We start from the raw sequence: 11091 nt of genomic DNA on the forward strand, positions 1-11091 counted from the left end.
CTTCTAGAACAATCTCCTCTGGAAGATGAGACCAAAGTAGAGCTGTTTGATCATAATTCACAGGGCCACGTTTGGTAAAAACCAAAAGAGCACATCAGCACAAATACCTCATACTACACTGAAAAAAGTATAACTTTAGTGTTGTTCGTTTAATGTGTATTTTCTCATTGAAATAGCTTATTTTTTTTAATTTTTTCATGTCAAGTAAACATTTTAGCTTAGATTTATGGTTCAATCCATTTTTTTACATTGATAGAATCTAAATGGGCAGCGGGACATTAAACTGAATTTATTAATTTGATCAGAGCATTTTTTTTAGATTAAGCAGGATTTGCACATGCGCATTGTTGACTTGCAGATCCCGCTCTCTGTGGTTCAAAAAAAAAAAAACAAAGTCTGAGAACTGTCTGAGAAGAAGAACACAGCACGAACTTGAGCGGTGGCCGTGACGGTAACGTTACATTTCAACGGACGTCAGACCCATCCAGCCAGGCTCCGAGACAGAACTACGAGGAACATTGATAAGGTAAGAGAAACTTTGTCTACCGTTAACGTTTTTACCTCAAGTATATCTGACGGGACTTGAGTCTGGCCGTAATTTCAGCGCTAACGCTTGATAGCGTGTAAATTAACTTTTAAGATAGCACTCGAAATGTTCGTAATCTTCATTCAAACTATAACGTTCGGTTATTTTAGCCCCTCATTGGGCGGGTGAGTAATAACCTAAATGCATGCAAACTATCTAAATTCATTTTGTGGGGGCATTGACCGTGTCAAGGGAAAGAGTTAACAATAACATTTCTCAAAACAAGTGCAGTTATAGCCTATATAAGCTACAATATTTTCTGCTTTACTTTTATTAGACTCCAGTTCAAAAGAAAAGTGTGTTTTTTCGCTGAGCACATTCTCTGCAGTCCGAGCGCGCTGAAGCGCCTGCTCATATATCTGAGGTAAATCATTAACACCATCACTGCTTACAGTATTGAACTAAATACATTACAATCGGCTAAAACGAATAAGCAGGTTACTTTTCTGAAAAAGAGTGCTCCCGAGTCTGTGTTTCTCGCAGTTTGCGTGAATCGCGGCACAGTTCCACACACACACAAAATACCGGCAGTTCAATAGTGAAACTCGCAGCTCTTAAAGGGGCCACACTCTATTCCAGCTCTTAAAGGGTTAGTTCACCCAAAAATGAAATTAATGTCATTAACTCCTCACCCTAATGTCGTTCCTTACTTTTAAGACCTCCATCTTCACACACAGTTTAAGATATTTTATATTTTAGTCCCAGAGCATATGCAGTCAATGCCCACTTTACTGTCCATTTCCAGAAAGCTAATAAAAACATAATCAAAGTAGTCCATATGTGACATCAGTTGGTTGATTAGATTCTCTTGAAGCATCGAAAATACATTTTGGTCCAAAAATATCAAAAAGACTTTATTCAGCATTGTCTTCTCTTTCGTGTTTCTAAAAAAAGATTAAAACGGTTCGTGAATCAGTGAATTGATCGATGATTCGGATCGCCAATGTCACGTGATTTCAGCAGTTTGGGAGTTCGACACGCGATCCGAACTGCTGAAATCACGTGACATTGGCGATCCGAATCATTGATTAATTCACTGATTCATGAACCATTTTAATCTTTTTTTGAGGAACACGTCGTAGATTGAAAGTCATAGTTTTTGTGATACTTGGACCAAAATGTATTTTCGATGCTTCGAGATTCGAATTAACTAACTGATGTTACATATGGACTGCTTTGATGATGATTTTATGAAAGTGAATGTTTTAGGTCGGCATATAGCAGAGAATAGACTGGGCACACGACTACTCGTTTACGTATGGCATTTGCCATACCCTGGCATTCCACATTTTTAGACCTAACTGTTGATTCACTAATGAGTTGTTGTTGTTGTAATTTAGTACGGTTGTGCTGGGGATTCTGTTTTGTGTTCACCATCTTCTAAACTTATTTCTGTATGCTCTACTTTTAAGATCAATTTAAGTTCATGCGAATTACAACAGTTCCTTTGGTGACAAGTTGGATTACAAGTTCTTGGTGCAGTTGGACAAGCACTCCACCAAACTGTTGGAGGTCATCAGGAGCAAGGGAGGAGTCCACCAGGACATTGCAGGTTTTAGATGAGGTATCTATGAATTTGATAATCATTGGGATCCATGGCTGAATAGTGTTTTTTTTTTTTTTTTTTTTTTTGTAATTGTTTAATTTTAATTCATAGTTATTGTTCTTACTCAGACTGCAGACATCACCATCAGAAGAGAATGCATCCTCAAATCTCTGATCTACCTCGGCGAACCTTTTGCGCACCTTTTCAAAGAATACCAGGTAAGGGCATCTCTCTCACTTGCTCACACAAATAACACCTACAGACTAACATGGTCATAGTCTAGGTTTTCCTAGCCACTTTTAATAAATAGGGGTGTGATGAGAAACTCAGCTCACAAGATGAGATTTTAACACTATTTATGAGAAATCTTTGATGCTGAATTTTGAGCTGTGAACACTTAGACCATGTCCAGACGTACCAAAACAATCTTTTTTTTCCTTGTCTTCCCTGGAACACTGTCAAAATAAGTGTGTCCAAAGGAATCCATTTGCAAATGACTTAACACCTATATGCAATGTAAAATCCATGCCTGGTCCTCTCTCTTCCTTCACTGTCGTCGCTCCTCCTTTTATTCTCCCTTCACTCCTCTGTGAAAGCTCTGAGACCAGTGTGACGTGCAGTTGGCACTGATCATCCAATTACTTACCGGCCTCGCTTTGCTCTCACTCGTCACGCGCCTATTCAAGTTCAGTTTAGAGTGTGTAAGAGCTGAAAATGGGAGAGTTCTGAAACTATAATGTACTTATTTTCTCTTTCTTTTTTATGCAGGAAAATGAGATTGAAGAACTGGAGCAAACAACCATGGCGATCTTTATCACTGGGAAAGAGGATCCTCTTCATCCACCAAAAGACATTAAAATTGTCATTGAAGGATCAGAGGTCCGGAACCTGCTTGCTATATTGCATACAAATAGGTTATATTTAAAGGTTTAGTTCGCCCAAAAACGAATATTCTGTCATTAAAGGTCCCGTTCTATGCAATTCTATCTTTCAAACTTTAGTTAGTGTGAAATGTTGCTGTTAGAGCATAAATAATACCTGTAAAATTATAAAGCTCAAAGTTCAATGCCAAGCGAGATATTTTATTTAACAGAAGTTCCCTTTCAAAGCCTACAGCGAACGGCCGGTTTGGACTACACCGCTGCACTTCCTGCTGTAATGACGTCACTAGAACCGTTTGTTGACTAACCCTCCGCCCACAAGAACACACAAAATAGGGGGCGTGGTCTCGTTGCTCTCCTACGTGGAGAAGAGCGCGCATTCAGCGCTTGCATCGCCCCGTTATGGTAAGAGGCGGGACCTTTCCGGGCAAAGTGCGCTAAGCTGCTGTCCAATCACATCACGGGAAGCGCTGGCCCAATCAGAACTCTTTATGGGTCTTAAGAGAGAGAAATGACATTGGTGTCATTAAAGGCCTGTCTGAGCCATCGGATTTCAACTAAAATATCTTCAATTGTGTTCCGAAGATGAACAGAGGTCTCACGAGTGTCGAACAACATGAGGATAAGTGATTAATGACAGAATTTTTATTTTTGGGTAAACTAACCCTTTAAATGTAGAGCTTACAGCTCTGTATCAGAAACTGATGCAGTGTTCACTGTTCACTGTCTGAGGAGCAGTTCCGGGATTTGTCTCTGGTGTTCAGCTGAAAGAGACTGTTCATCATCATATACATTTATGGACATGAAATACATTTGTATCTTAATATTTTAATTGTATTTTAGGATGTTTTATGGTGAACTGTGTTGTCAGGACAAACATTCCTAATTTAATATTACTACTAATGTGATGTCATCAAGTGGTGATTTGATTATTTGTAACAAATTTGTATTTTTGTGTGGAGCAGACTGTTCTTCATACATGTGAACATGTTCATTGAACAATAAATATAAATGTGTTCTAAAGGAAAGTGTTATGATAGTCATTGATCAAAATGTTTTAAAAGCTTTTTTTTTTTTTGATTATACATTTTAAATAATGACATCTTAATTTGAGACAACCTAAAATAATTAATTTACTTTGGCCTATAAATATTACTTTGTTTTAATTTAAATAATTAGTTTATCCCAACATAAAATAATGATTTGTTAGTTTGATCCAATTTAAAATAATTAGTTTGTTCCAATCTAAAATAATTAGTTTGATCAACCTTTAAAAAGTGGTTGCATGGATTTAAACTTTTCAAATTAAACTAAATTAAATTATTTACTTGAGTCAATGTAAAATATTTCGTGTGATCGATTACTTCAATTTTTTTAAGTTGATCCAAGGGTTTTATTTTTTCAGTGTAAAAATCAATCATGCTGGTGGAATGGTGATGATTTTGGGCTTGTTTTGTAGCCACTGAATCGACCATGAACGCCTCTGTATACCAAAGTATTCTAGAGTCAAATGTGAGGCCATCCGGTAGTTAAATATTGGCTAGAAACTAGGTCATGCAACTGTACAATGATACCAAGCACACCAGCAAATTTACACCAGAATGGCTGAAAAAGAAAAGAATGAAGGTGTTGGAATGGTCCAGTCAAAGTCCAGACGTCATCTTAACTGAAATGCTATGGCAAGAGCTGTGTATAAACAAATGCCCACAAACCTCAGTAAACTGATGCAATGTTGTAAAGAAGAGAGGGCCAAAATTCCTCCAGAACAAAGTTTCTTTATCATTTTTATTGCTGCCAAAAGTGGATCTACAAGCAATTGAATCATAGGGCATACCTCGTTTGTCACCCATGGCTTTTCCATTTTTGCTAAATAAATAATGACATGGATATGTAGTGTAATTGTTCATCCGAGGATTATTTTATTTTCCAAATTTTGAGACCTGCCAAGGACAAGTTGACTTTTATTATGTCCTGATACTGAAAACGATTCAATTGGATGTCCCAAATTCTTTTTCACATGAATTTTATATATATATGGATGGATTATGGATAGAGGATGAGGATGATGATGATGATAGAGAGAGAGAGAGAGAGAGAGAGAGAGAGAGAGAGAGAGAGAGAGAGAGAGAGAGAGAGAGAGAGAGAGCACTTGTTTGTATGCTTAGATCGCACATGACTCACTGCCATCCTCACAGAATGCAGGGATACATTTGGAGACGAAATGGATTACGAAGAATTAAGATACACCAGGAGAAAACCATCTGTGGAAATATGAAAACATTGTAAATCATGTTAGCCTCATTGAATTATATAGTATAGTGCAAATGTCTTATATCATAGTGGAGTTGAGGCCAGGAGTGAAATAAAGTCAAACAAAGAGCAAAAAGAGGACTTTTTTTTCTGTGATGGAAGTATCAGGAAGTGAGAGAAAATTAAAGGAGAGGGCCTTATCTGCCCTGACCTTGAGTAATTGTGTATTCGGGTAAATGAGCCGCCCGGGACTAATCAACGTGTAATTGTATATGCGTGTGTATTAGGCTGCTGTGTGTGTGTGTGGAAGGCTGGAAGGTGTCCATGTCACTGTTTCCATTAGCAACCTGTCACTGAGGGTCCCTCATTGTGTGTCGCTGCTTCCGATGGGCAAGATGTAGAGAGTGTCTGGGTCGCTATAGCTACGACCGTCTGGCGCTGAATCATCAACCTCTCCCCTGCTGGAACGAATTTGCATACAGAACTGCCAACCTTCACTTTTTCCACAGGAATCAGGAATATCCACGAGTGCAATAATCCCATCATTCGGCATGACTCTGACTGCTCCCAGCATCAAACAACATTCTGCACTATTTTGCCCCGGTGAGTCAATTTGGCCAGGGAAATGATAAAAAGACTGCTCAGTAACACATCTAGAGAGGGAGATTTGAGGGAAAGAGCATATTTGTAAACATTAAAAGCCACAATTTCCAAAATATGAAGTCACCAGTCTAAACTATATTGAGAAAACGCATTACACTGACACATTTAAAAGCTGTCTCAGCACAGCAAGCAGACGTATGGACATTTCAAAACCAATGAATGAATAATGAAACTTTAATTTATAAAAACATGAATTAGTCTGACCTCTGTCCACACTGAAAACACAGGCTGAGAAAAAGTGAGGAAGAGGAGATACCACAAAAGAGGAAGTGGGAGCATTCATCAGTTAAAAAAGGAACAAGGACAGGAATGTTCTTCCTGTGGTCTGATGGAGAGAATGAGGGATGAGTGCATGTACATTTATGTCTTACATGTGTTTAATGAGGGATATGATTCTCCATGGCTGTGATCTAGCCTTAGTTCTAGCCTTTCATCAGTACTGGGACAGTTTTCCCATCAAGAAAAAAAGTGTACTTTCATTTTCAAGGGAGTTCTGGGTATATTTTTACAAAAATGACTTAATTTGATTTTGGGAGCAGCATGGCTGGCTCAGTCCATTTTAAAACCCCACAATGATAACACTTTATATTAAGTATACAGTAATAAAGTACTGACAAACCATGTGCAAACCATTAGATTTTAATTAATTCATAGTTTATATATGTAGTCTCTACATTGTAAATATATGAATGGGCTATATACAAAAGTGAGTTCTTCATTCATTGTAATTAACAAAATTATTATTCTTTAAATAACTCTTTTTATGCTTTTGGTAACACTTTATTTTAAGGGTCCAGAATAATGCACTATAGCATTAATTAATGATTAACTTGTTCACAATTAAGCATTAGTTAAACACGAACACACACGTAATTAATGATTAATTTAACATTAATTATGCATAGTTAAACTAGTAATTAATTATTTGTTTGTTCACAATTATGCACTAGTTAAGCATGGACACAATAGAAATTAATGATTAACTTTACATAATAGAAAGGGCATATTAGCCATTATTTACAACTTACTAAGCCATATATTATTTTTGTGTAGTGATGTAATTATATTTCTGTGCCATTCTGTTAAGTTAACTGAACAATAAGCTAGTAGTTATGCTTAATTACTTCTGATTTTGCCATTATAAATGGCTAAAATAGTGTAATAAAGCAAATTTGACCCCCTATTCTAAACTGAAAGCTTTATCCTCATCAATTATGGCACTTATTGAGTGATATTCAAGTTTACTAACCAGAATAAGCCAATAATTAAGTCTAACTACCGTTAATACAGTACTAATAAATTAATTGTAAAGTGTTACCATAAAATAAAGTGTTACCATGCTTTTTTATCAACTTATTAATGTGTAAGTAAGTATCTTAAACCAGTAAAGGAGTTGTCAATGGTTATTAGGAGTAAAGAGTTCTGACTTTAGGTCACAGAAAATATGAAAATTAACCCCTTACCTGTCAAATTAAGACATTAATGTCACTTCAACCTAGTTCTTATCATTAACAGTGGTCAAATATCGAAGCTGGAATCTTTAAACTTTCTAATGAAACTGAGTTTGTCCAGATCAAGTAAGAGTGTGATGTTTTAACAAGTAGTGAATGTTGAACAATAGTAATCTGGGGTCGTCTGCGATCTTTGACCCTAAAGGGGTTTATAGTCATATTAAGTGTTCTTTAAAATGTTTACAAGACATTAAGCATGCGCGCACACACACACATTGAGTTTGATTTTTTTTAGACATTATGATTTTTATACTGTACAAACGGCACTTTCTATCCCATATCCCGTCATCATAGCTGATATTCTTTAACAATATACATATGTTTCTACCACAAACACAAAAACATACCGTATTGACAGCATTATGTTATTGATTTATGTGGTTATGTTTAGCTTTGGAGATAAGGTTAAGGTATCAAAAACACAAATAATTTATGGAGTCCCCATGTATCAGTCTGCATTCAGGTTGAAGTCTCCACCAGGATATATATAAATCAAATTAGTCACATTTTCTGATTTTCTATGACCTATAATAGTTAATTATAGTGACAGTGAATGAATAACTTTGTATTTGTATATTAATATATGATATATTCATATTTTGCTGCAAACAACGTTTAAAACAATGTAACAAAAGTATTTTAAAGAATATATTTAGATAGAAAATATAAAAGATAAACTAAAATGTTGGGCACCCGAGTTCAAATCCCGGCTTAAGGTTCTTTCTCGATCCTGTTCCTCTGTCCTCTCACACTTTATAGTATTCATCATTATTGATTATTTTAAGACTATGTCCAGCTGGTCAATTCCAATGAATAAAGCGCTGTTCACACTGCCAGAGACACACGGCAACAAAGCATTATTATCGGCTTCCGGTGACAGTGACCGTTGGCGACAGGTCGACACCAGGACAAAATTGAGAAATGTGTAACTTTATGCAAATGAGGCAAATGGGTCAGAGTACTGGCAACAAGTGAGAAGTGCCGGTATGCAAGAAAATGTGAGGGTATGCTACATATTATACTAGAAGTGCCGGTACTGCTTACCTGGGCATTCCGAGCCACTTCAAGCACATATCCCGTAATGATTTATCAGTAAAATGTTACTAGGGCACAGCAAAACTTTATTAGGGCAAAAAGTGTAGCTTACTGTACTTCACTTCAGTTTCTTGGCTGACTATCAATGCTGTTGAAGGTTCATATCTCCATAGTTTCTTATATAACGGGGAACAGCGATCACACACACATGTTGGTCTATGTGGTTTACGGGGACTCTCCATGGACGTAATGGTTTTTATACTGAACAAACCGTATTTTCTATCCCCCTACACTGCCCCTACCCCTAAACCTACCCATCACAGGAAACATTCTGCACTTTTACTTTCTCAAAAAAAACATCATTTAGCAGGCTTTGTTTTTAAAGCTATTTTAAATATGAGGACATTTGAAATGTCCTCATAAACTACATTTATGGTGTAATACCAGTGTAATACCCATGTAGTTATACAAATTTGTATCCTCATAAACCACATAAACAGGCTCACACAAAACACAGATACCACAGGTTATATAATTTAATCACCTACCTCTCTTGGTCCTCAGATTTGAGTGTCGTCGTTGGCAATAACGTCACAGGTGATTACAAGGTGGAATATCTGTTGAGTATTATAGTTACCAAGGTTAATTTATCAAGTTCTCCACACACACACACACACACACACACACACACACACACACACACACACACACACACACACACACACACACACACACACACACACACACACACACGCACAGTCGTGTTTCCATGTTTTATGGGGACTTTCCATAGGCGTAATGGATTTCCTACTGTACAAACTGTACATCCTATCCCCTTACACTGCCCTTGCCCCTAAACCTAACCATCACAGGAAACATTCTGCATTTTTACTTTCTCAAAAAAACTCCTTCTGTGTGATTTATAAGATGTTTTCCTCATGGGGACCTAAAAATGTCCCCACAAGGACAAGGATTTCGGATATTGCCATCTTTGTGGGGACATTTTGTCCCCATAACGTAGGGATTACCAGGTCACATACACACACACACACACACACACACACACACACACACACACACACACACACACACACACACACACACACACACACACACACACACACACACACACACACACACACACACACACACACACACACACACACACACCTGGAAAGAAGCCAAGTGTGAAGTGTGTGTGAACTAGGCTATATACTGATACTGGGCAAGGGTTCAATTATCCACTTGAAGCAAGGATTCAATTGGGCTCTTGAAAAGGGAAACAATCCAAGCCTCAAATCTTCGTCGTTCTCCGTGTCCCCTGAGGCCAATCCATTGGCAAGGATTAAAACCACTGCTTGTCTCTTCCCACTGGTCTGGACATCTGAGCAGTTTCTTGCCAGGATGTGTCTGAATGTTAAGCTACCTCTCTCACAGCGCTTGTTCGAGGAGGTTCGTAGGGATTTTCGTAGGGGTTTTGCCACCTTGTACGAGCAGCGTGCAGAAGCAGCTACTTTACTCTTGGGGTGGAGTCAGAGTCACCACAATCCAGTTTAACCCCTGGGCTAATTTCACTTCATTAGCTCAGTAAGTGCTTTCCTCTGGAAGCGGTTCGAGAGTCCAATGTACAAGCGTACTCCAAGGCATACGAGGACAGCTGGATGGTTCTTTTTTGACGATTACTCGACCGGAGTCTCTAATTAAAAGTAAACATGCAATTGCATTAGCTAAACTGAATCGCCACATCTAATTAGCGGCACATTACTGAATGAGGCATAACGCCAAATCAATACCGCTGGAACATTTCACGACTTTGTCACCATTCTTTACCCCGGAATTTACAGTAGTATAACGGCAGTGTTTTGCTCATCGTCACTGAACAATTACTTAATGTGTAATTAGACAGAAATGTCACAGGTCTCTTGGTGCCATTCTGCCATTATGTGTCTAATGCATGCTTTGATTAGATGCTTCCAGGCATGATTTCTACAATCCTCAACAGGTCTTTACCAGAAGGTCAACTCACAGCCAGCGTCCATGGCCCAAACAAGGGCTTTCTGCGAGAGCAGAGAATCAAAAAGCCCCAACGTTTACGTGCCCTCAGAAAGTATAAAGCAAGATAATGTTTGTTTGGCACTGTAGAGCTCGATTTGCATGTTTCCTGGATTTGAAGAGCATTTGAGCCCTTATTCAACTCAATTGAGGAGTTTTCTTTTTTTTTTCCTTCCTGCTTTACATTTCAGATGTGGATAATTATCTGCTCAGAGATTCTTCCTAGTGCCAATTTGACCCAGAACACAGCATTAAATCTGGATCGGAAGTTAGAAATAGCATTTATATTAGTCTGTCAGTTTCCATACCAGCGAAATCCCTGCAGCCAAGACCCGCCTAATTCTGAGGTAAATATTACGTCTCACGTAACATTAATGAAAGCAAACATGCAAAAAAGAGAATGTTTCTCGCAAACAAACACACATAAAGTGTTCACCACTGCGTATCTGTTAGAAGCCAAGTGCTTTTACCTCATCAAGTGAGAAGTGGCTGCTCTCTGCCTGATAAGAATTTAATTAATTCAATTTGTGAGGCCACTCTGAGTCAGCGCAAATCTCCAAATAACTT

The 11091-nt window shown here is 37.9% G+C and overlaps 1 long non-coding RNA gene across 1 annotated transcript; it reads left to right on the forward strand.

Annotated features, from left to right (window-relative positions):
• The first annotated feature begins 208 nt into the window (after positions 1-208).
• LOC137041938 (uncharacterized) lies at positions 209-4184 on the forward strand. Its single transcript, XR_010898185.1, has 4 exons — positions 209-526; positions 1999-2150; positions 2261-2350; positions 2901-4184. It is a non-coding gene; the product is annotated as an uncharacterized lncRNA (long non-coding RNA).
• The last annotated feature ends 6907 nt before the right edge of the window (positions 4185-11091 follow it).

The sequence above is a fragment of the Pseudorasbora parva genome, chromosome 15 (genome assembly GCF_024679245.1).
Source record: "Pseudorasbora parva isolate DD20220531a chromosome 15, ASM2467924v1, whole genome shotgun sequence".
NCBI classification, from domain to species: domain Eukaryota; kingdom Metazoa; phylum Chordata; class Actinopteri; order Cypriniformes; family Gobionidae; genus Pseudorasbora; species Pseudorasbora parva.